The 24,886-nt window shown below is 42.4% G+C and overlaps 1 protein-coding gene and 1 long non-coding RNA gene across 4 annotated transcripts in view; both read left to right on the forward strand.

Annotated features, from left to right (window-relative positions):
• The window catches only part of tmtc1 (transmembrane O-mannosyltransferase targeting cadherins 1), a 340,296-nt gene that overhangs the window by 124,522 nt on the left and 190,888 nt on the right, over window positions 1-24,886 (forward strand). The window lies entirely within an intron of this gene.
• Window positions 17,708-24,258, forward strand: LOC144461773 (uncharacterized). The gene is made up of 3 exons (XR_013490405.1): window positions 17,708-22,311; window positions 22,733-23,134; window positions 23,300-24,258. It is a non-coding gene; the product is annotated as an uncharacterized LOC144461773 (long non-coding RNA).

Genomic DNA, 24,886 nt, shown 5'->3' on the forward strand with positions numbered 1-24,886 from the left:
CATTTGACTGATGACCCATGGATATATGAATACTTTCCAGTGTATGCAATATTCATACATTGTGCAAATTAAGAAAAAGCATGTTGGCCGATACTGATAGTTTATTTTAAAGCCAACATCTTCAGATACTGATGATGTGGTGGTATTATCGTGCATCCCTATTAATAACACCTGCTTTAGTAGAAGGGCATAGTTTTTGTTAATGTAACATGCATTCCTGGTATGTTTTTTAGTGTTGTGGAAATATATGTATATGTGAATTAGCACAGGCATGTTGTGACATCTCTGATAGTGGAGGAACCAATGGCTGGATCACAGCAGTAATAACCAGAGCCAGAAATAGCCTGCATACTATTAGTATGCTAATACAGTCAGCAGGAGGCTTCACCCACCCCTTCACCTGCAATGTAGAATTGCTTGAGGCATGTCAAGTAAATGTGTATAATGTGAAATAATTGAGAGAGCTCTTAATGAGGATATTTGGATTGGATCCTAATTAGCAGCCATCGGAGTCCCAAGATTCCTGACGTAAAGAACTCTCTGAGACTTTGGAACCCCACTGGATAGGATTTACACAGGGGAACTCGAGTTAAGATTAATTTAGACAGAAAACAGCGAGACCCGTGAACAAAGTAAATGGCTACACACTTTTTTATAAGTGATACATTTTTGAAGTCAGAGTTAAAATCCGAAAGTTTCTGAAAGAAAGAAAGTTTCTAAGCATGAAGTTCATTCCTGACCTTGTGGATAATAGTTTGACCCACCCAAAAAATTAACCCTATGGCCCCGAACGACGCATAGTGCGTCCAAATTCACACCTGTTCTTCTCTATAGTTTATCTCCACGACCGTGCATCATAGCGAGAAGCCACACATATCACGTGAAACAGCGGAATTGTAGCTTTCCAACAAGACCGGTAGTCCAATATTTTCACAGCGAAAAAAAATGATAAAGTTATACTAAAATTACATATAACAGAGCTTTCATACAGCTCTGCACACACATTACTCTTGGATGGATTACTTGCAAATGCAGGCTCAACACAGAAATGCCACGCATATCACATGAAAGCGCAGAACTAGAGCTTTCCAGTGATACCACACACATCATTGTGCTGTCATCCCATCATGCTATAAATCCAGATTAATTGTCTACAGAATAAAAACCTGATGAATTTCTTTACAATCCATTATACAGATCTTGTTATCAGTCACTTCATCTAGTGAGGAATATCGTATTGTACCATGTCTTAGGCTTGCGTGTGTTTCTCCCTGTCTATCCACATTTGTAGTCCGGCTTTCAAGATGCAAATATCTCCATATTGTCCAGTTGACACTCGTCGAACTTTGTATGACAAGACAAGCGCACTTCACCTTTGCGCACCCAGACAACTGCAACCTAATTATGCATGCTGACAGGGCCGTAGTCACCATATACATTGAGGGGACATGTCCCCCCCCAGTATATAACTAAAACTGAAAAACAACAACAAACTTTGTTTACTGCAAACAAAGTGGCAAATATTATCTTGGAGGACACCATTGCACTTGGTTGACTATTTTTCTATGATCTTAGATGTAAATATTGCATGTTTCTTTCAGATAAAACACATTTTTGACTTGTGAATGAGTCAATGGAATTTTTTGCAATAATGAAAAAATACTGGCAACCATGTCCGCCTGGCACAAACCACATGTTTTGGACAACTGTGAAGTGACAGAATGTCCCACCATCATGGTTCTTATATTGCCAGATTCCAGAGAGTCTCCCCTCATCAGATATGGCAGAATATGTCATTTTCCAACTTGCTATGGTGAGATACATGTAAAAATATAAGAATTTAGTAACATGGATTTGTTTTTTTCATTGATATAAAAATTAATATAAAATAGAGGCACATAGAAGGACATGAAATGATCACAAATCTGGTTAGCCCAGATTGTCCTAAAAAAAAAACAAGATATAGCATGTGTATGTAGCCTTTACAATGACTGTGATATGAGCTTAAAAGTAAAGGCAGTAAAAATACCCCAAAAACACCTAGGGCCCATAGGGTTAACTTAGGGTCTAATTGCCTTGCTTTTTTACAAGAACTTTAACTTGTATCTTCATCAGCAAATAGAGAACAGTTAATCAAATTTAACTTTATCCACTAATGGAGACAGAGGAAAAAGCTAGTAAGTGGACTTCAAGTTACGATTTTTAATGACTCCACACTGGTGACAACTGGGCCAGAGGCATTATGCTTTCCATTGTCTGTCAGTCCCATTCTTGTGATCGCAATATCTCAAGAACGCCTTGAGGGAATATCTTCAAATTTGGCACAAACGTCCACCTGGATCCAAATATTAACTATTGCTAGAATTGCTTGGATCTTTCCAGATGCCTGTCTGGCAGCTCTGCAAAATGTATGCTAACTTATGATATTTAAGGTTATTTCTAAATATCAGCTGCACTTTTGTGATTAATATTAGATAATATTAGATAACAATGATATGACATGATGATATACATTGACTTGGAGCCACTGATCAGGATAAGGAAATCAACTCACCGCTTTGTGAACTCTCCTCCTGCTGACTCTGCTAACTAGCTGGCAGAGGTTCAAATGTAAATACCAGAGAAAACACTGAGGAAAAGTGAAAAAGATGAGTACCAGCTACAATCCCAACTGCATGGACAAGCAGTGTGAGCATCAGAGGATTTACCAAGGCAAGCAAAGAGGGATCAAACATCAGCTCAGTTCCTGGCTGCATAAATGTTCTCTGCCAAGCATATTGCCAGCCAACTTACAGGCGCTGGATAATTACCTGGATGATCTCCATGCCCCTATCAATTCCCAGAGGGATATCAGAAACTGTAATTATCTTCCAAAACTTGGCTAAACCCTGGAATACTGCACAGCGACGTTCAACCAGATGACTCTTTTGACCACTAGCCAGTGGCTCTCACCTCTGTAGTGATGAAGTGCTTCGAACGACTGGATAAGGATTATGTCTGCTCCTCACTAACCAGCACACCGGACCCACTACAGTTTGCCTACCATCCCAGCTGATCTACAGAAGATGCCATAGCACACATCCTCCACACCACTCTGTCTCGCCTGGAAAAGAAAGGGAGCGATGCGAGATTACTGCATATTGACTACAATTCAGCATTTAGCACCATAGTTCCCATAGTTTCCTCTTGACCTTTTGAATCGGGTACAAAATACCACTTGATTTCTGGGTCTTGTCTCTGTTCAAAGACAGTCTTTGGTGTCAAATGTGAATATCTTACTTTATCTTTGTCTGGTTGCTCTCTGACTCCTTGATGACCTTTGACCTCCTGACAGTGGATGCTGTGAGTGGTTTTGGTTTAGTGTTCACAGACAACTGATCCTTGCTATTACACTGATATTTCAATAATCAGTCATTTATTTATTTGTCACACGGAATTATATAAAGTAAAACTTCAGTGAAATGTCCCATCAGCTCTGTAAAGTTGTGCACTGTAATTTAGTCCTTTTTTTTGGAGTCTTCTTACATTGTTGGCTGCTGCTTCATGATTGTCCATGTTTCCAGATGGTTCTGGTAATCCATGGTTTCTAGTTGTTTTAACTATCTACGTAGAAAAACACATAAAAAAACCCCTACCATATAGAAAAAGAGCCTTCTGGCTGAAGGGTGTTGTGCAGGACTTAGCCAATTTTCAGTGAATCAACGAATATCACAGCTCCTGATATCCCGCTGGAAACTGATGCAGCGTGAAGGTTGTCCAGTATATTTCCAATGTCTGTACACTGGCTAGCAGGATGCTAGATCAGTTGGTGATCATCTTTTCCATCTTTCTTGATGATTATCGATGTTTACATAGAAAACCTTGACCTGGCTAGCTAGCAGAATTCAGCAGCAGAGTTTACAGACTGGTGAGTTGATTTTCTCATCCTGATGATGACTTGTAGCCACACGCCACCATTGTCCAAAGCCAACCACAAAAAACACCACCAACACTTGTAAAAGAGACACAAGAGCCCAAATGTACAACACATTCTAGCCCCCGACCATGTCACATGTCAGTGTGTGGTCATGGACTTTCCACATTGAGATATGACATGCAAGGTATCCTGGGTGCATTGGTTGTTCACGTTCTGGGATGCTGTGTCAACTTCAGCCTGGCACATGCATTGTATGTTTAAAATACACTTCTGTTTTCACAGTAAATGTAAAGTTTGCATACAGTCTCTTTCAAAATAAACATACTTTGTCTGTACAACAACGCAAATTGATGTTTTCTTCCTTCAACATCAAAAGCACATGGTTGCGTTTTGCCAAAACAGGCACACGTCCACCTGCCCTACTCGGACTTCCGCCGCCTTGACTTTTGTTGTTGTCCCACTGCGTTTCTCCCTGATAGAGCTGGGCCGTTAAACAATAACGGCAAACGGCTGCGTATTATGCCAGTGTGAAAGGATGGGTTTTCTCGATGGTGTATGACGCCGGAAGTCATTGGTCATACGCCGATTTTCAATAACTTTGGAGTGAGAAATTTAGTACAAATTTAGCAGAAATTTAGTGGCAAAACATAGAGACAGCTGGACGTGTCCATGTGCATATGTAGTACTGTACAGTATTACACTGATGTGGTACTGGTTGGCAGGAATGCTGTCATTGTGAAATGCCAGCAGTCCTGCTACCTATTCAGTGACATGGACTACACCATACTTTGCCCTCAAGTCTATTACTCTCTCAAAATGTCAATCTCTGAAAGTTGACCTGAGCTTTTGAGCATAATTAAGTTTTCAGAGTTATTAAATGATACTTGACAGCATGGATTTTCCTGACTGGAAGACAAGAAGACCAGGTGAAAATAATAATGATGATTCTTGACTTCAGGAACAAAGGCCTTTTTGACCTGAAAAATTATCTAAACTTCCTTTTTTTCTTCCTGTCTCTCTTTCTGTCTTTCTGCCTTAACTCATCTCTGTTTTCTCCCTCCAACATGCATTATGCAGCAGCCTTTTCCACCTGCATTCTTTCAATCTTTATTTGCTTCATTCCTTTCGTTCCCTCTTCACCTCTGTGACAGGCTGCATAACTCCTACACTGCTCTCCTTGACAACTAACTCTGAGTTTGCCTGAAATGTGAGGATATGCATTGCTGTCTGAGGGATAGACAGGCAGTAATGAGGACATCAGGAACATCTGGGCCATTTTAAGGCCATGAAGACAAACAAGGTGAGGAGGAACGCAAGACTATGGCTCTGAGCTCCTCCTCTCTGTGTCTCTGCTTTGACACTCTCATTAGAATGCTTTTCCAACTACATCCATCCATCTCTTGATCTCTTCCCAGCATTTCCTAACTAATGTCTGTATTCTCTTTTGTGCATTTTCTGTGCTGTACTGCATTACTCAGCATAATGCTACCAAGAATACCCACCTTTTTGTCTCTCATTTTGTCTGTCTCTTACACACTCACATTCAAAAGCTACTCAGGAGGAGCTATGTTGAGCAAAACACTAAGGTTAGGTACTAAACCTTAAGTATCCTCTTTTTTTTAAAGATATTTTTTGGGGCTTTTTAGCCTTTAATGTATAGGACAGACAAGCATGAAGGGGGGAGAGAGAGAGGGAGTGACATGCAGCAAAGGGCCGCAGGCTGGAGTCGAACCTGGGCCGCTGCGGCAACAGCCTTGTACATGGGGCGCCTGCTCTACCACTAAGCCACCAGTGCCCCAAGCATCCCCTTTTTAACAACCCTATTTTCAGTAAAATGACTACTCAAACTGTTCACTGTAAACATCCATCACAATTTACAGACCCACGTCCTGTTTAACTTTGGTCTACCATACATAGTCGGATATACATCACAGAATTTACTGTTTATGGTGAGCAGTTACACCTCTAGATCTGGTGGGAAAAGGTCTGTTCTTTGAGGTTCTTTCAAAATCCCAAAAGCTGTGAGGATTTTTTAAAGTTTTTTTACAAGCAATCAGACACATCACACTGTGTTGGAGTTGTCAGAAGTAAAGTGACACAGCAGAAGCTCTGCCCTTACAAGTGGTACAGGAGACTGCCAGCAGAGAGCATTTTAATGAGACGAGTTTAATTTTGGCCTGCCATCAAGTCACTCACAGAATTAAAGTTAATTAGCAACGGCTGATATGACCTGCCATCAGCTACATTTATTGTTTTAACCACCAGCTAAAAATGAGAGGCCGCTATTGTTTAGTGTGTTTACTACTTTTTGCTAATGAGAAAGAGAGAGTTAGATTCATAGCTTCATTTTAGCAAATCTCTGTATTATGCCAAGATGTCAGAATACAGTTAGTTACACTGTTGTGCCCATATAATTTTCTCATTCACACAATCTAAAGCCCCATTTCCACCAAGCACTCAGATACGGTTCAGTTTAGTTCGGTACGCTTTTTTTCTGTTTCCACTGTGAAAAGTCATGGATGGTACCAATGGAACCATTCCTAACCGTCCCCATTTTTGGTCACCCCTCTGTTCGGGTACCTAGCACACAGATCTGGTACTAAAAGGTGGAGCTGGAAACATGGCAGTCCGTTGATTGGTCAAAAGAGGACAGTTAGTCTGCTCAGGGCCGAGTTGCGGCTGGTTTTGAAGCCTATGTAACCACTGTTCATACCGTGGCAAGTGTTACATATATCAGTAAACTAACTATTAAATGAAAAGATGTTTTGCTGCCTCTAGCAGCAGCTGTAGTCTGAGAAAAAAATTATTTAATTCACTGGGCTGACTGCCAGCAACTTTTAAGGTGGAATGTTAACTTGTAATGTCAGTGCATGAGTTGATGACGTGAATCATTCAACACACTGTGACAACTTTGACCATTACTTTAGTTTTTATACGACACACACTTGTAGTATGATTGGATCTTCAAGTGTTAATATATATTAATTTCAGCCAGGTTATGTGAACTGCATATATTCTGATCCTCCTGCTTGTAATGTTACTCAGTGCATGAGTTGTCGATGTTAATCCATCAGCACACCTTAAATTTCAATATGACAAGTCTGACCATTCCATTGGTTTTTTTTGTCTCTCTTGGATGACACACACTTTTAGTAATGAGTGGATCTTCAAGCGTTAAAAAATATATATTCATTTTGACCAAATTGTGTGAACTGCATATATTTTAATCCCCACTTGGAGAAAAAAAATGTCATAGAGCGTCGTTCCTGTGGGCTACAGTAATACTAAACCCCTGTACTTGCCTGAGAAAAACTCAATGCACAAACCCGCGATTTTTAAATATCCCATCAAAAGAACCTCTCACTGCAGCCTGTTCTATTTTCTTCTGAAAATGTCAGTGTGCAAACCCGTTCTGTGGACAGTAAACTAGGTGCAGACTTCCATCTGTGTCACCGGTAATGAGGAAATACAGGGAGCGGAGCCGTTTCCACCAAACACTTTCGGTATGGTACCTTTGGAACCAAAAGTAAACCTTCAGACATGGTACCTTGACCCTAGCGTTTCCACTCCAAATAGTACTCTTTAAATGTGGGCAGACTTGTTGTCACTCTCTGCTCCGCCCAGCACTCACTTATTTCCTTATTATCGGGGACACAGATGGAAGTCTGCGCCTTGTTTATCGTCCACAGAGTGAGGTTGCACGCCGACATTGCCGTCAGAACAAAATAAAACAGGCTGCAGTGAGAGTCTCTCTCCATGAGATATTTAAAAATAGCGGGTTTGTGCATTTAGTCCTTCTAAGGCAAGCTTGGGAGTTTGGTGTTGCCCAAAGGAACGGTGTGCCGACACTATTTTTTTCTCCAAGTGAGGATCAGAATATATGCAGTTCACATAACCTGGCTGAAATTAATATATATAAACTTTCAATTCAATTTTCAATTCAATTTTGTTTATAAAGCCCAATATCACAAATCATAATTTGCCTTAGGGTGGTTAACAGCATACAACATCCCTCTGTCCTTTGGACCCTCACAGCGAATAAGGAAAAACTCCCCAAAACTCTTGAAGATCCACTCATACTAAAAGTGTCTGTTGTATAAAAACTAAAGTAATGGTCAAAGTTGTCACAGTGTGTTGATTGATTCACGTCTTCAACTCATGCATTGAGCAATATTAGAAGGTAACGGTCCACCTTAAAAGTCACCGGCAGTCGGCCTCAGTGAATTGTTTCTTTTCTTTGCCAACAGCTGCTGTGAGAGGCAGAAAACATCTTTTCATTTTATAGTTACAGTTTACTGATCTTTTTCCACGGTATAACCAGTGGTTACATGAGCCTCAAAACCAGCCACAGCTCAGCCCTGTGCAGAGTCACAGTCCACTATTGACTGGGCTTCAGTGTTCACAGCTCCATTGATTAGTACTAGATCTGTGTGCTAGGTACCCCAACAGAAGGTGTGCCAAAAATGGGGATGGTACGGAATGGTTCCTTTGGTACCATGCACAACTTTTCACAGTGGAAACGGAAAGAAAGTGTACCGAACTGAACTGACCCGTACCGCACTGCTCCACGGAAACGGCTTAAATGGACCTAGGGTCTAGGTACCATGTCTGAAGGGTTACTTTTGGTTTCAAAGGTACTATACTCAAAGTGTTTGGTGGAAAGGGGGCTTAATTGTCCTTGCACTGAAGGTTTTCATAAAGGAGAGCACCACTGCAACACTAGAAGGCTGAGTTGAACAAAACACAGCAAAGTACAGTAAAGAAAGGGTCAACATTTGATCGGCTTTATTTAAGCTAACACCGGCTTACCATTAATAGATGCGTGGAGCGGTACCCATACTGATCCTTAGCATTGACTCTGAGAATCTCACTTTTAGAGTTTTGTATTACTTGTGAAGAACTTTTCACAGTTTCTTTGGAAGGCATGCTATATGGATCCATTTAAACTTACCATGTCTTATTGTTGACCATTAGATCAAGTTTCAGTTTTTGCAAGTTGATTGCCATGGTGTATCGAAATAAACTTAAACCAAATCTCTGTTTCGGAAGTTTGAAATCAATCTAAAAACTTATGGTATGTGTTGTGGTTGGTAGTAAATGGACTGCATTTATATCACACTTCTCTAGTCTTAGCAACAACTTAACACACTTTACAAAACAAGCACCATTCATACACTGGTGGCAGAGGCTACCATGCAGAGTGCATCAGAAGGGAATAAGCATTCACAGTCACACACTGATGCCACTGCAATCAGGAGCAATTAGGGGCTTAGTATCTGCTGAAGGCCACTTCAGCTACAAGACTGCAGGGGCCAGGGACAGAACCACCAGCATCCTGATTGGTAGATGACCAGTCTACCTCTTGAACCACAGTCTCCCAAGTGAAGAATACAGGAATGTAGGTACTAGGCTGTAAAGAAGGGTGGACTGGCCAAATCAGAGGTCGATTTACGTGTGGGCCTAAATTGACACAGGCCCACCCAGACTGACAGCTTTCCCACCCAATCAGATTCATTAAAGTCAGTCACGTAAGAGGTAAATCGCATATTTCTGATAGGGTGGGCAAGCTGTCAATCTGTCGGCCAGCAGATTGACAGAGATAGGCAGCAGGCGGCACTAATTTTTCAGTCAGGTGCCCTTATACTAGTGCAGAAGAATAGGGTGCAACAAGATAAAAAAAAATGCCGGTCAAACTTTAAACAGTTGAAAATAGTGCAGAAATAGAAAAAGTAATTTGAGAAGTGTTAGTCTCTGTCACTGTATTCATCCATTGTTATTTTTTGTCTAATTAGCAGAGCATGTTTTTTAAGTCTTTATTTTATACTGTGAACATAAGCATCAAAAGAAAACATCAGAATCATGCTGGAGCATTATGAAAAACAAAAGGGCAAGTATTGTGATTGCAGAAACAGCTCATCAGTCGTGTGAGTTAAATTCTCTCTTTGATGATGGAAACAGCATCTGGCTCACTGATATGCCTGTATTTTAACATGTATGCTAGGCATACTAAAATTCACTACCAATCCACCAGTTTTTTTGTTTGTTTCTTTTTTTAACTCCATATCTATCATTTTTAGACATATCTAAGCTTTAAAAAACCCAGGCCCATCCAGATTTTCCAGGTCCACTCATGAGCCACATTCTGGATCCACCACTGAGCCACATTGTCTGGCCCTTGAAGAAATTTTTAGAATCTAATTTCTTGTGAAGACACTGGGTCTCCTTCAGTACAGAAACACAGGAGCACAGACATACCTCAAATCCCATTGTGCTGGTGTTAAGAAAAAAAAAATTGCCCACTCACTAAAAAAATGCTGATGTGCAGTTTGGAAGCTCCACAAAAGTTATAGTAATTCTCCTCTCATTCACTTACACTCAGTCTGCTCTCCCACTCTCTATCTAAGAAAGTAATAGAGCATAATGTTAGTTCAGACAGGACACAATGTCAAGCTTAGCTCACATCCCAGCTACATCAGCTGATCTCAAGCAGCCCAATCAACTGATGGATCAGGTGATAGATCACATGATTTGTGTCTATGCAACCAATTGGCAAATTGGGACATTCTATTTAAACTACTTTGTCCTGCCTACTGTAACTGCTTCCTCTGCAAGTCACTTTGCAACCTGCCTCCGCCCCAGCTTCTCCTCATGTTGTGTCTGGCTTATCATTGTCATTTCTGTTTGTCATTGATGCTTGTTCTGTTCCTGGGGAGTCTTTGCTGTCTTTGGAGTCTTTGTTTTCTTTGACTAAAGTGGCCCTGACTGAACTCATCTTAAAGGTACACACCAGTTTTTTGGCAAATTAGTCTTATTATTCATTACAACAGACAATGAAGAAGTCTTTAGTATACTCTTTGTATCTTTAATGATATGCAGTGACATTATCTCAGAGCAGAAAACATGTAACCGAAGCTGAGCAGTTTTCTAAATAAAAATCTTAAAAACTGAGATATGTTGGCCATCAACAGCATTAGCAATAATGCACAATGAGGTTTCTCATTTGAGGAAAGTCATGGACAATGTATCCACTTTGCATTGTGGCATTCTTTGACTCCACCTATAACAATAGCTGGTTGACCAATTCTGTCTATCTTTAAGGAAGCTGACTGAGATCGACCCCTTAGGAAGAGAAATGACTTCTGAAGCGGTACTGGTCCAGCAGCAGTTTTCCTTTCCTATGGTCATTTGTTTTTATGGTCTTTCATAAGGGTGTAAGAAAATATCAGTACATTTGAGTATTGCAGTATTATGTTCTGTGATACTTCATTGTTTCTAATAAATACTGTATCAGTTTTTAAATCATAATACACATGCAAGATCTGTTAATGTGGTCCATTTTATGTTGCATTTAACCCCCCTACTGCGAGATAGCAGTGCCATAATGTGTCTTCAGCCATTTGACTCTTTCACTCCAATGTACCAAAATATAGCCAGAGTACACAGGCCTATGAAACAGTTTAAAAGAGCACATTGCTAGCTCTTAAAATGAGACCAAAAAATCGCAATATATCACCCTGCTCACAGTATCACAGTACTTTGATTGTTAACCCCTGTATCATCAATCAATCAATGGGGAATGGTAGAAGGAGAGAAGGTCTTCGGTGTATTATTGGAGTCCCCCCGGCAGACGAGGCCTAAGTCAGCTTTACTAGAGGCTTGTACAGGGCAAGCCTGAGCCGGCCCTAACTATAAGCTTTATCAAAAAGGAAAGTCTTAAGTCTAGTCTTAAAGAGTGGAGACGGTGTCTGCCTCCCGGACCGCAACGGGAAGATGATTCCACAGGAGAGGAACCTGATAGCTGAAGGCTCTGGCTCCTGATCTACTTTTGGTGACTTTAGGGATCACGAGTAACCCTGCGTTCTCAGAGCGCAGTGTTCTGGTGGGATAATATGGCACTATGAGCTCTCTAAGATATGATGGAGCCTGACCATTTAAAGCTTTGTAAGTTAAAAGTAGGATTTTAAGTACATTTGTGTGTGTGTGTGTGTGTGTGTGTGTGTGTGTGTGTGTGTTAGAACTGTGGGATGTTCATGAGTCTCACTGGCTGTACTGCAGTTTAGGCTGCCCCTCTTGTTATGAATTGAGGAGATTATAAACAGAAAAGCAACATGTTCTTGATTAAGATCCTCAATATAATCAGAGAATAGTGAAGATGGATTGCTTTAATATGAAGACAGTGCTCTTTCTAACTCGGCCTCTGAGCTCTCACAAGGTCTCTCTTGTAGGGAGCAGGAGGATGCACTGATGTGTGTGAGTAAAAGAGAGAGAGAGAGAGAGCGAATATGTCTGTGTTTCTGTGATCAATGAGCAGGTTCTTTGGGCACTTCAGGCTGTATCTTCCAGGGAGGAGAATACACACATGTACAAAAAGAAACAAAGCTCTCCCTGATATAATATTGAGCAGGGTTGGGACAGTGTCGGGGCCTTTTCTCAGGAAAAGCTCTGAGGTTGTGAGCCGGTAATGATGCCTGATTAGTAATCCTCCCCTGGGTTTTATGCAATGCAGATTTGACCTAATCTGGCAGGCAGATGAGTGTGATATTTGGAGGGTGTGTGCTCGCTTCAATTCACACAACCCTGATCATGATGCAGAATTTGGGGAACTGGGGAAGGATGATTGTAAAAAGATATAAAAAGTGCATTTCAAGCCATAGCAACAGCAGCAACATTTTTAATCAGAACTAAACTGCAGTGCATTTAAACTGACCCTGTCATCATGCATTTAAAACCTTTAGTATGGACTTTGATCCTTTCCACTTTCCCTCCCTATTTCTGAATTCAGAGAGATGGGTATACAATTGTGGCAAGAATCACCAATTCACCCAATTCACATTACTTTTGAAATAGGGTGGAAGTAGACAGTTTTGGGTTAGGGTTGGTTTAGTTTATTAGGATCTCCATTATCATTTCTGCAGCTATTCCACAACACTTAACATAGAGACAATGCAGCCATTACAACTTCATCATTTAAGCAATATCACACGAGAGGGAGTGATGTTATACTCCTATATCGTCACGGCTGTGATTTGGTCATAGGCACGAGGCCGCAGCCCGAGTGCCGAAGACAATCACAGCTGGGAAGATATACGAGTATAACATCACAAGCTCGAGTGTGATATTGCTTTTATATAACAGTTCAACAGTTAAATAAGCAAGGCTGATTAAGAAATGTTGAAAAATGAGGACAAAATAGATAATTTAAGCATTTTATTTGTCTTCCGCCAACAAAAATAGTTCCCTCAGGACTCCGCTGTCACCGTTGCTATGTAACGCAGACATGGTGCGACAGGCACTTACTCTATATACACATTTATCTGCACATTTCCATTAATTGTGCAGCCGGTGAAATAAGTCTCTGGTGACTGCATGGTGGACTGTCGCTTCACAGGCACAGCTGACTCTGCCTTCTGATCTGACAGTATGTTGCTCCATCATTTTCTGCTCTCCATGGATGGCTTCCAGTAGCTTTTTAACAAGCTCTCAGACCTGCAAGACAAAAGGTATATTTAGGGCCCGACTCCTAATTAGAAGACTAACTTTACAGAGAGGCTACGTTAAAACAACATCATACCTGTGCCCACTCACTGTCATGATCTCCCTAGCTTCAAGACCCGCATCTGACAGCTTCTGTATGGCAGTTGCCCTAAGGCTGTGATTGGTGTAGATAGCTGTTGTCCCCGCCTCTTTACACATCTTCGGCAGCATCTGTGTGAGTGAGTTTATTCCCAGTGGAGCTTTAGTGTACCAGATATTGTCTGTGTGAGCTGCTGTCATCCTGGGCTTCAAATAAAGGGCATTTGCATCTGGTGGAAGTTTGTTTAAATACTTTTCCAGGGATGCAACACAACTGCTGACTTAACTGACACTAACCGTCAGTTTTGATTTGATTGTTGATTGCAATCAGCTGTGAGGCGGAGTGATACATACACAGTGAAATAACAGTGATGTTGTACTCCAATATCGTCACGGTTTTACTGTCTCTCGACCAATCAGATTGCAGGGCCGGAACTAACTGTTGTATAAAATATACAACAGGAAAATATTATCCTTATGGTTAAAAGGCATCAGTGTTGACTGTTGGAGATGTGATCCAAAGCAGTCTACAGTGTCACGCTTTCATGTATGATATTTGTATGCTCAACTGTCCTTCCAGACCTGTTCTCGATAAGGTGTTGCAGTGGTACAACATCACAGCTATTTTGCCTTTGCTTCTCAGAGAGAATAGCTCATGTGTGCAAGTGCCACAGAAGTTTGCCTGTCATGAAATGGTAAATATGAACATTTCACAATGGTCCACTATCTCTAAAGATCCTTTAATCTATGTGATTTGCTTACTGTTTTGTTAGTGGCTGTCCTGTAAGTCCTTCAACATTAGCCTCTGCTCTTCCTTTGACATTCTTTAGTCTTTGGTTTATTTCAGCTTTATTCATATGTTGTGAATATTTCTCACATTCATTAAGTGCTTAAGTAGCAACCTGGGTGACAGTTTTGTTAGCAGTGACAGCAGTTCCCAGACTGAAGTGTCCAGTTTCAGATGGAGGATTATGTGGCAGGCGTTCAGTAAGGTGCAGAGACGTGAGATGAGCTGAGGATTTTCACATCGAGTTAAATGACAAAAAGGGCACCTTGAGCCTGACACACACGACAGCATGCAGGCAGAGTGTCAGTTTTGTCACTGTCAGAGAGCTGTGAAGCGTTTCAGCTCTGTAGCTGCCCCGAGCAGCCCTTCACACTACATCACACATCATAAGACATTGCATGGAATAGCATCAACTCTGAGAGAGAGAGAGAGATAGAGAGAGAGAGAGAGAGAGAGAGAGAGATAGAGAGAGAGAGAGAGAGAGAGAGAGAGAGAGAGGGGAGAAATGTGATGAAATAAAACAGAATGCACACACACACAGCAGGGATGTTGCAGTCTGAATCCTGTCTGAGGCAAAAAAAGCAAGCACAGCACTCAGTCAAACACAGTAATGACAGTTTTTCTACATGTGAGCATCTCTAGCTTTCTTTAGTAGACGCTGATGGTACAGATGTGCGTGTTTCTAGCAGCGCAGCAAATACTGTAATTTCATTCACAGGAGAAATGAGCATTAAACAAGAAGAATTAAGTAGCAAGAGTAAAGGAGACCAACAGATGAGTTTAAGGAATTTGTACCATAATTCTTATGAGGATAGAAAATATGAATAGATAACAACAGGATAGAGTCACTCACAGTTTAACCCTGTAAAACTCAAAAATAGAAAAAAGAGCAAAACATTTTTTTCACCTCTCAGATGTTGTTAAAGGAGGTCTCTAATGCAGAAATTGAAGGGTTATTTCAGTTTTTACGTTTTACTACGTTTTTACAGAAATGCTGTTAATATTGCAACATTGGGCCTGGATGGGAGCAGAATTTGTGTATTTGCACTCAAGCTGTCAGAACAAATACAGTGAGCAACTAAGGGTTCATTTGCAGTGTGGATTGCTTACAAAGCTCTGTAACAGTAAATATCATGAATAATAATCACACAACAGTCATATTTTTATGAATCATAATTTATTGGGCTAAAAAAAAAAAAACAATGAAATTTCGGGGCAGACCCAGGACACGCTGGCAGAACCCAGATTAGTGGGAGAAGACAGCGATGACAACTTTGTTCAAAAACCAGTGCCCAGTGTTCATGTATAGTGGTACCTTTATTGCAGTGTTTGCAGCGTCCTCTCTTTGTCTTCACTGGAAAATGTGCAATCATGTCCTTCCTACACAACCAGTGTCTGGCTTTAGATATTTGAGCAAACAAACGAAGCCCAGAAAAACTGTTGTATATGTATTTTTACTGATAAAATACAGCCATAGTTTCAAATACTGGACTACTGAACGGGCTTGAAATACCACAACAAGAAATCATTTATTCATCCAGAGTTACTCAAATCTGGTCTAAACAGATAAAACACATTTAGAAATTGTAAATCATCAAATACGTTATATTTCTAGTAGTAATAAGTAAGTATTTTACCATATGTGAACATTTGAGAAGTGCAATGTCCCCATGTAATGTGCAAGGTGCATAATGCTATTTTGACTACCATCCTCACCCAACGTTGTAAAATTACAACACAGACATAACAATCTGAAAATCTAATTTGATGCATGCATTCAACAATAATTTAGTATTTACCTATTCTAGACATTCTAATAATGACAAAAAAAAAATGTTCATGGCCTGATTGCCAGACCTGTTTACACATTTACCAACTAAATAAATCCAAATGTCAGCACCACGAGATAGCCTACTTAAATGATACTCGCAGTTTACTCAAAGATGCCTTAAAATTTTAATATATTTAAAGTTTATATGTATGGATAGAAAATTCAGTTATATTACAAAATAATATCTCTCAAAGACAGAAATTCAGATAGGCCCCTATAGATAGGGGACACATACACATACTAGAGTGTGGCTACCCAGTCCAAGCCTGACGGGTCCCGACGGTAGGCCTACCCGACGGGTCGGGCCGGGTTCAGTCAAAAATGTATAAATTGTATTCGGGCTCGGGTCGGATTCGGTCAGCTTTCAGTGAAAATGTAGTGTAAAAATAAATAAAATCCTATTGTCTGTCCTGTTTATTGCTTGGGGACTGTTATTTACATGACAACACCTGAACAGAACACACACACATTGGCTGTTTGTTTCTACCTCTCCCCTCGCTGGAAGCCTCGGACCTTTCGCCGCCCGCCTCCGCCTTGATTAAACGCTGAAAATAAAAGAGGGCGACAAGTTTTCCTATTTTATCTTATTTTGTTATATGTCTCCCTCTCCCCTCACTGGAAGCCTCGGACCTTCCGCGGCCCGCTCCCGTCTCAAACACAGAGGTCTCCCTCTCCGCAGAGCACCCACGGCGTACGCCTGGCCTGTTAAATAGCCAGTAACCATAACAACTGTGTGACACAAACTCAGTGCTTTAGTAATTAAATTTGTCGGGCTCGGTTCGGTTTCGGACATAACAAAACAGAATGACTGTCGGGTTCGGACAGAAATATGCGGCCCGTGCCACACTCTAACACACACACACACACACACACACACACACACACACGGAAAACCGGACATTACATTCAATTTATAAACACCCTCCCGGACGCCCCGGACAGGACGTAAAAATTGGACATGTCCGGGCAAAAGAGGACGTTTGGTCAGCCTAAATTAGTTGTGTTCAGTGGTGTCCTTTGACCCGGTGTCCATTGAAGGCCACAGTGGCTTTGTCACATGATGGAGGTAGATGAGATGATTCAAAATGGATTACAGTGGACTGCAGACCAGTTTCAGTGGTTGAGGACAAGGGGACAGTTGTGTCCAAAATCCAGCAGCTTTACTACACCACAACTGCCAAAATTCATTTAAATTGAAATTTCTTACATACTTTAACTGCAGAAATTGATGTTTGTGATTAATTGAGAGTAATTAATCATAAAGCATGTAATTAATTAGATTAATTGTTTTAATCGCTTGACAGACCTACTATAAACCAATCACAGTGCTCCACATCTACAGTGGACTGCATTAGAGCCATACCCCCTTTTTCAGCAAGTGTGGCTGACTGAGGCACAGAGGAAGTGCAAGGCATGTCTACTAGTCTAGTCTACTAATCATTTTGTTTGAGTACATCATTTGGGTTTAAAGTAAAAATGAGATGTTGTATTACATAGACATATCAAAAAGTCATATCAAGAATTGATAGATTTTACGCAGGATTTTTTTTTTCTCAAAAGTATCCGTCTGTTAGAACGGATGGTGGATCTTAGTGTCACTGGAAAATCGAGGGGAAATACTGTTCTGATTTTCTAATGAAACAATTAGCTTATAATACATTTTATTGATTATGTACACAGAATATTCATCACAGGTTTTTAACATACTGTTTTCTCAGCCTGGCCCCATTCTATCCATCTATCCATCCATTTTCATCGGCTTATCCCGGGTCTGGCTGCGGGGGCAGCAGGCCGAGCAAAGTACCCCACAGCAACACTTTACTGCTCATCCTGGGGGACCCCAAGGCGTTCCCAGGCCAGACGAGATATGTAATCCGTCCAGCTTGTTCTGGGTCTACCCCGGGGCCTCCTACCAGTGGGACGTGCCCGGTATACCTCCAGCGGGAGGCATCCAGGACACATCCTAGTCAGATGCCCGAACCACCTCAACTGACCCCTTTCAACGCGAAGGAGCAGTGGCTCTACTCCGAGCTCCCTCCAAATGTCCGAGCTCCTCACCCTACCTCTAAGGCTGAGTCCAGCCACCCCACAGGGGAAACTCATTTCCGCCGCTTGTATCCACGATCTCATTCTTTTGGTCACTGCCAAGAGCTCATGACCATAGGTGAGCTCATGACCATAGGTGAGGGTTGGGACGTAGATGGACCAGTAAATTGAAAGCTTTGCCTTCTGGCTCAACTCCGTCTTCACCACGACAGACTGGTGCAGTGCCCACATCACTGCAGAGGCCGCACCAACCTGCCAATCCATCTCACGCTCCATTCTACCCTTACTTGTGAACAAGACCCCGAGATACTTGAACTCCCTTGCTTGAGGCAGTAACTCTCCCCTAACCCGGGGAGGGCAATCCACTGTTTTCCGACAGAGAACGATGGCCTCAGACTTGGAGGTGCTGGCTCTCATCCCAACTGCTTCATACTCGGCTGCAAAACGCCCCAGTGCATGCTGGAGGTCATGGTGTGATGGAGCCAACAGAACAACATCATCTGCAAAAAGCAGAGATGCAATTCTGAGATCCCCAAACCAGACCCCTTCCCCCCCCCGGCTGCGCCAAGAGATCCTGTCTGTGAAAATCACAAACAGGATTGGGACAACCTTGGCGGAGGCCAACACCCGCTGAGAACGTGTTTGACTTTACACCAAATATGCTCACACAGCTCTCACTTTGGTCATACAGGGACCGTATGGCTCGTAGCAGCGAGCCTGGCACCCCATACTCCCGCAGTTCCCCCAACAAGACCCCCTGAGGGACGCGGTCATAAGCCTTCTCCATGTTCACAAAGCACATGTAGACTGGATGGGCAAACTCCCACAACCCCTCCAGCAGCCTCACAAGGGTAAAGACTGGGCCACTGTTCCACTACCAGGACAGAATCCGCATTGCCCCTCCTGAATCTGAGGTTTGACATTCGGTTGGAGCCTCCTTTCCAGCACCCTGGAGTAAACTTCACCGGGGAGGCTAAGCGGTGTGATACCCCGATCATTGGAGCACACCCTCTGGTCCCCTTTTTTGAAGATGGGGACCACCACCCTGGTCTGCCACTCTGAAGGCACCGTACCCGACCTCCACGCGACACTGAAAAGGCATGTCAGACAAGACAGCCCAACAGTGTCCAGAGCCTTCCGCATCTCAGGGCAAATCTCATCCACACCCGGCACCTTGCCACTGGGGAGCTTTTTAACTACCTCAGCAACCTCTGCCAGGGATATGGGCGAGAGTTACCCGGAGTCTTCAGGCTCTGCCTTGTTCACGGTGGATGTGATGGCCGGGTTCAGGAAGTCCTCAAAGTGCTCCTTCCACTGCCCGACAATGTCCCCAGTTCAGGTCAGCAGTTCTCCCTCTCTGCTGAGCACAGCCTGAGACAAGCCCTGCTTTCCCTTCCTGAGTTGGCTAACGGTCTGCCAGAACTTTCTTGAGGCCAACTTCTCTTTGTGACCCGCAGTCGCATCAAGACGACCCTCTCTTTCACCAGGGAGAACCCCAACACGGTGGCGCTCAGCCGGGGGCTTGTGAGTATCCCCACACCCGCCTGGCGCCTCTCACTCTGAGCAACTCTGGAAAAAGCAAGAGTCCCCCCCCCCGGCACACAATGCACCTGCCCCCGATTTCTGTCCCTGCGGGTGGTGGGCCCCCATTGCGACAGCTCCATGTAATCTCTTCAGGCTGAGCATCATTCTAAAGTTATTAACAACCGGTGGTTGGTCAGTGACTTCCAGTGTCAGAAAAAATCTGTCCTTTCATGTCAGCATGACAGCGGCCATTATTGTTTAAAGGTGCCCAGCTGCGTCAAGGGGAAATGCGGCGGGATGACTACGTAAGTTAAGGCGGTGAAAGTCTGAGTAGGGTCGGTGGGGGGGATAATGGATAGGTCCAACAACCACCGACCTTTACCTGGGAGGCCAGTGTTCGCTTCCCGTAAGTTTGTAAAGTCAAACCCTGTTCTTTTGTCCTAAACCCAACCACGTGTGTGTGTTGGCTAAACTTAACCATGCGTGTAAAAACAAACAAAACAACACACACACAAAGAAAAGCTTGTGATTTATGGGTGCACACAGAGTAGAAATCCACCATTACAAAATATGTCAAATTTCTTTTAACTATTTAACAGTCCAACACAGGTTGCATTGAACTCTTTCACTTACAAAAGATAGGCAGTAATCACTTGCAAGAAAAGTTCACTCTTCTGCTAGCTTGTGGAAAACACAGCTCACATTTTTTTTCTCCCAAACTCCAGTGAGCACAACTTTTAATTCCATACACAACTCAACAGGAATTTCTGCAGTTAATACAGCTCTTATCTACAAAAACTAAGTAAAACATCAAGTTCTCAAGCGTAATACTCCATGTACTCTTTAACGTAATACTCCATGTACTCTTTAGAGTGCTTCAAAGTGTATCTTTTCATACCATAGTGCACTTTATTGTTTAAAATCAACCCCTAATTTATTTCCTTTGCAGAAAATATGTATTTGGCACTAAGAATGTATTGCTAACTCTCACTTCACCATAGTCTTAAGTTACATACATACAGTTTCATATGCATTTGTGTGTGTACAGTATCTGTACATTTGTATGCAGAATCCACGCTAAGCTTCAGGCTGGTAGTGTGTCGGCTGCTGCCATGGGTGAATGGTTCTGTGTCTGTTGTCACATTTTTTATTACAGGTTGCACTATGAAAATAAGTTCAAAGTTTAAATTCAAACAAGGGCACAGAGGGCGTGCTCCAATTATCGGGGTATCACACTGCACAGCCTTCCTGGGAAGGTTTATGCCAGGGTGCTGGTAAAGAGCATCTGACCAACTGCCGTGCCTTTGATTCAGGAGGAGCAATGCAGCTTCTGTCCTGGTCTTGGAACAGTAGACCAGCTCTTCACCCTTGCAAGGCTGCTGGCAGGGTCATGAGAGTTTGCCAATCCAATCTACATGTGTTTTGTGGATTAAGTGAGAGTTTATGACCGTGTCCCTTGGGGAGTCTTGGGGGGGTACTGTGGGATTACGGGGTACTGGGGTCGTTGATACGAGCCATTCGGTCCCTGTATGACCAAAGTGAGAGCTACGTCCACGTACTTGGTGTAAAGTTCTCAATGTGTATTGGCCGCCGCTAGGTTTGTCCCTTGTCACCAATCCTGTTTGTGATGTTGATTGACAGGATCTCAAGACGTAGCTGTAGGGAGGAAGGGATCTGGTTTGGGGACCTCAGAATTGCGTCTCTGCTTTTTGCAGATAATGTGGTTCTGTTGGCTTCATCACTCCGTGACCACATGCACTGGGGCTGTTTGCAGCCAAGTGTGAAGCAGTTGGGATTACAGTCAGTGCCTCCAAATCTGAGGCCATGGTTCTCTGCTGGAAAACGGTAAATTGCCCCCTGTGTGTCGGGAGAGAGTTACCGCCGTAAGTTAAGGAGTTTGAGTATCTCGGGTCTTGTTCACAAGTGAGGGTAAAATGGAGCATGAGATGGATTGGTGGTTTGGTGCAGCATCTGCAGTGATGTTGGCCCTGTACCAGACTGTCATAGTGAAGGGGGAGCTGAGCTGGAAGGCAAAGCTTTCAGTTTACTGGCCCATCTACATCCCAACCCTCACCTAGAGTCATGAGCTTTGGGTAGTGACTGAAAGAATGAGATTGTGGATTCAATTAGTTTCCTCTGTAGGGTGTCTGGGGTTCAGCCTTAGAGATAGGGTGAGGAGCACAGACATCCTGAGGGAGCTCAGAGTATAGCCACTGCTCCTTCGCATCGAAAGGTAGTCGTTGATGTGGTTCAGGCATCTGATGAGGAGGCCCCAGAAAAAGGGACGTCTGGGATGCTTTCCCTGGCCTGCTGCCCCCACGACATGGCCCCCAATATGTAGATGAAAATGGATGGATGGATGTTGAGATTTTGTCGGAAAAAAAAAACAAAAACCTTTACCTATCTTGCATTTCACACAGCTCTTTGAAAAAACTTCAACAGCAACAACTCGTCCTCCCTTGTATGTCCCACCCACCTCTTCCTCCTGCCGCTCGTTCGCGGTATGGCGAATGCGCGCCTCCTCTATTTACGCGTGTGTGGGCACAGGTAAAGAGGAAGAAGAAGAAGAAGTGAAGACGTGAAGACCGTCTTTCTACGGTGAAGACCAAGCAAGACAATGACTCAGAGGCACCAGTAAGTGAAAAACTAACAATTATTTTATTAAATTTCAGTTTAATAGGTGTTACAATATGCCCTCGTAAAGTTCTTTATCTTGGCAGTCTGATAAACTACCAATTTACTGTAAAGTTAGCAGTTCATCTCCATGTGTGTCTACAGTCATGTGCTACATTTTTCTGCTGAATTCATACATATTTCCTTGCTCCTTCCTCGTCTTACCTCGCAAACACTGTACCGGTAACGGTAGTGATTATGTTATGAGCGGTTGCAGCTGTTTTGTTATCAGGCTAACGTGTTTTGTCTGCTAACGGTAGCTAACTTTAGCACTCTGCTCAGACATTGTGCTTCAGTGTTAAAAGTGCTTGAACTTTCTTTAATGTTCTCATAAATTAAAATTTTATGTCTTTGTTTTTTAAAATTGTGGTGCTTCTTGGAGGAGAGTGTTGGAGGAGATCCAGACTACATCCCTGAACCTCGCACCGAGGAAGATGATGACTCTTCTGGCGAAGGCACCTCAAAAGGGAAAACACAAAGGCTGGAAAAGGGAGAGAGAAGAGGCCATTTCAGGGGCACCAAAGGCAGGGGCCCAAGAAGACCAGTCCCTTCTAGGGGCAGCCAAGGCAGGAGCAGCAGGAGCGGCAGGTGCGGCAGGGGCCGTGGTGTGACACAGGAATCTGCTGCAGCAGGCACAGATGATGAGAGACCAGGAACCAGCAGAGAAGCTACAAGAGCCACAAGAAGAGCCAGAGGTCGGAGGGCACGTAGACCTGCTGTTCTCAGTCATGAGGATCTAGTCAGAGTTCAGCAGTTTCAGCAGGACAGGATTGCAGCTGAGCAGGTAAAGCAGTACAATATTATTATTATTATTATTATTATTATTATTATTATTGTTGTTATTATTATTGTCTTTGGATGAAATGTCTAGCAGCTTATTTCTTGTTTGTGTTGAAAATAATGCTCTTGGCAACAACATCTATTGACATGAAAATATCTACTCTTACAGGCCAGAATTCAAGAACTAGATCTCGCACAGGCTCACGAGCTGCTTCTGACCTGCCTTGAAAGGGACCCAAGCATGATCTTTGACCTGATGGCACACTCACAGGTTCAGGACTCTGCCCAAACTCATCCCACACCTGGGCAACCAGAGTGATGTGTCTGTGGCAGGTGCAGGGATATGATGAGGGACATAGAAAAGGTGTGCTGTCGACAAACACCTGAAAACTGTATCTCTGTCCTGCCTCACATGGATGCCTTTATTTTGCAGTTGGGAGTCCTCCGCATGGCTCGACGCATGTGGAATGACTCCCGAGCATTAGAAGACGCTAATACACCCGGGGAAAGCCACAGGCAGTTCCGCTTTGCTGCATATAGACAGTATGTCATTTGGCAGTATGGTCAACTTGGACAAGGCCACAGAGTTGTTATCCCAAGTTGTTGTGTTTGGAGATTCCGTGACAAGTACCCAGGCCCAAATGGGATGTACAGAGGTTTTATCCCTAGCCGCTATGGTCCTGATGAGGAATAGTTCTGGTTCTTACTCTGCCCTACTCAATGTGTGAATCTTTATGTCCATAATACTGTAATGTTCATTCTCAGTGCCACATATTTTTATTCAAAAAGTATACATAAACAGTTATTCTGTAATATATATAATTGAAGCTATTTATTTTATGTATGGCACTTGAATATGCAAAAGTCACTTTTCTACCTTTGTACAATCATAGCAACTTAAAACAGTCTACCTCATGAAATTACTGCACTATACACTGTTCTGGTGAGTCACATGTCTGCTGCTGTCTTTGAACATGTCTGCTGTTTTTTTTAAAACTTCTGAAGTCTGTTCACTTGCAAAAAATAGATATTTGTTTACATTGTTGTCTTGTGACACAAATTGTATTTATACATTTTTGTAAAAATTATATTTTGTCCATTTTCCAGTCTTCAATAAAATCTTAAAAAGTATAACTGCCATTTTCTTTACACTTACATAAATCAAATCACATGTATTTATTATGCTTTGCTTACACTATGCAGAAAATCAAGATTTGTTGAACATGACATATTGCTGCTCCCGTGCTTTATTCCCACACCAAATAAAGCACAGGAGCAGCAATATATCGTGTGCAACTCCTCTTGATTTTCTGAAGTTTTCCCTTGATGCCAGCAGGATGTGCAGTCTTTAAATTTGTTTCAACTAATTGCTTACACTATGCCCCTTAGTTTCATATTCCCACTTTCTCTGTATGAACTTCAGTAAAATCGATAAAATCAAATTTGATTATAATTTTTTTTAATGTTTTATGAACTGTGTGCAAACATTCAGTAAGCCATAACAAACAACATGAGTTGCATAGTACAAAAAAATAACATAAGGCACATTGAGGAAGAGCTTACTGAATATGAATGCAAAACAATTTTTAAAATACCACATCCAGCTCTTCCTGAGATCCGGGGTTCCTGAGTTCTCCTTCCAGGTTTGATGCCAGAACAAGCTCTGGTTGGTGCAGGTTATCCTCCATTATTGCGGGAGTGGTTCACCTTGACACAGAGTAATAAAATTCAAAATGTGACACTGGACCAACTTTCA

Source organism: Epinephelus lanceolatus, chromosome 23, assembly GCF_041903045.1.
Source record: "Epinephelus lanceolatus isolate andai-2023 chromosome 23, ASM4190304v1, whole genome shotgun sequence".
Classification (NCBI taxonomy): Eukaryota; Metazoa; Chordata; class Actinopteri; order Perciformes; family Serranidae; genus Epinephelus; species Epinephelus lanceolatus.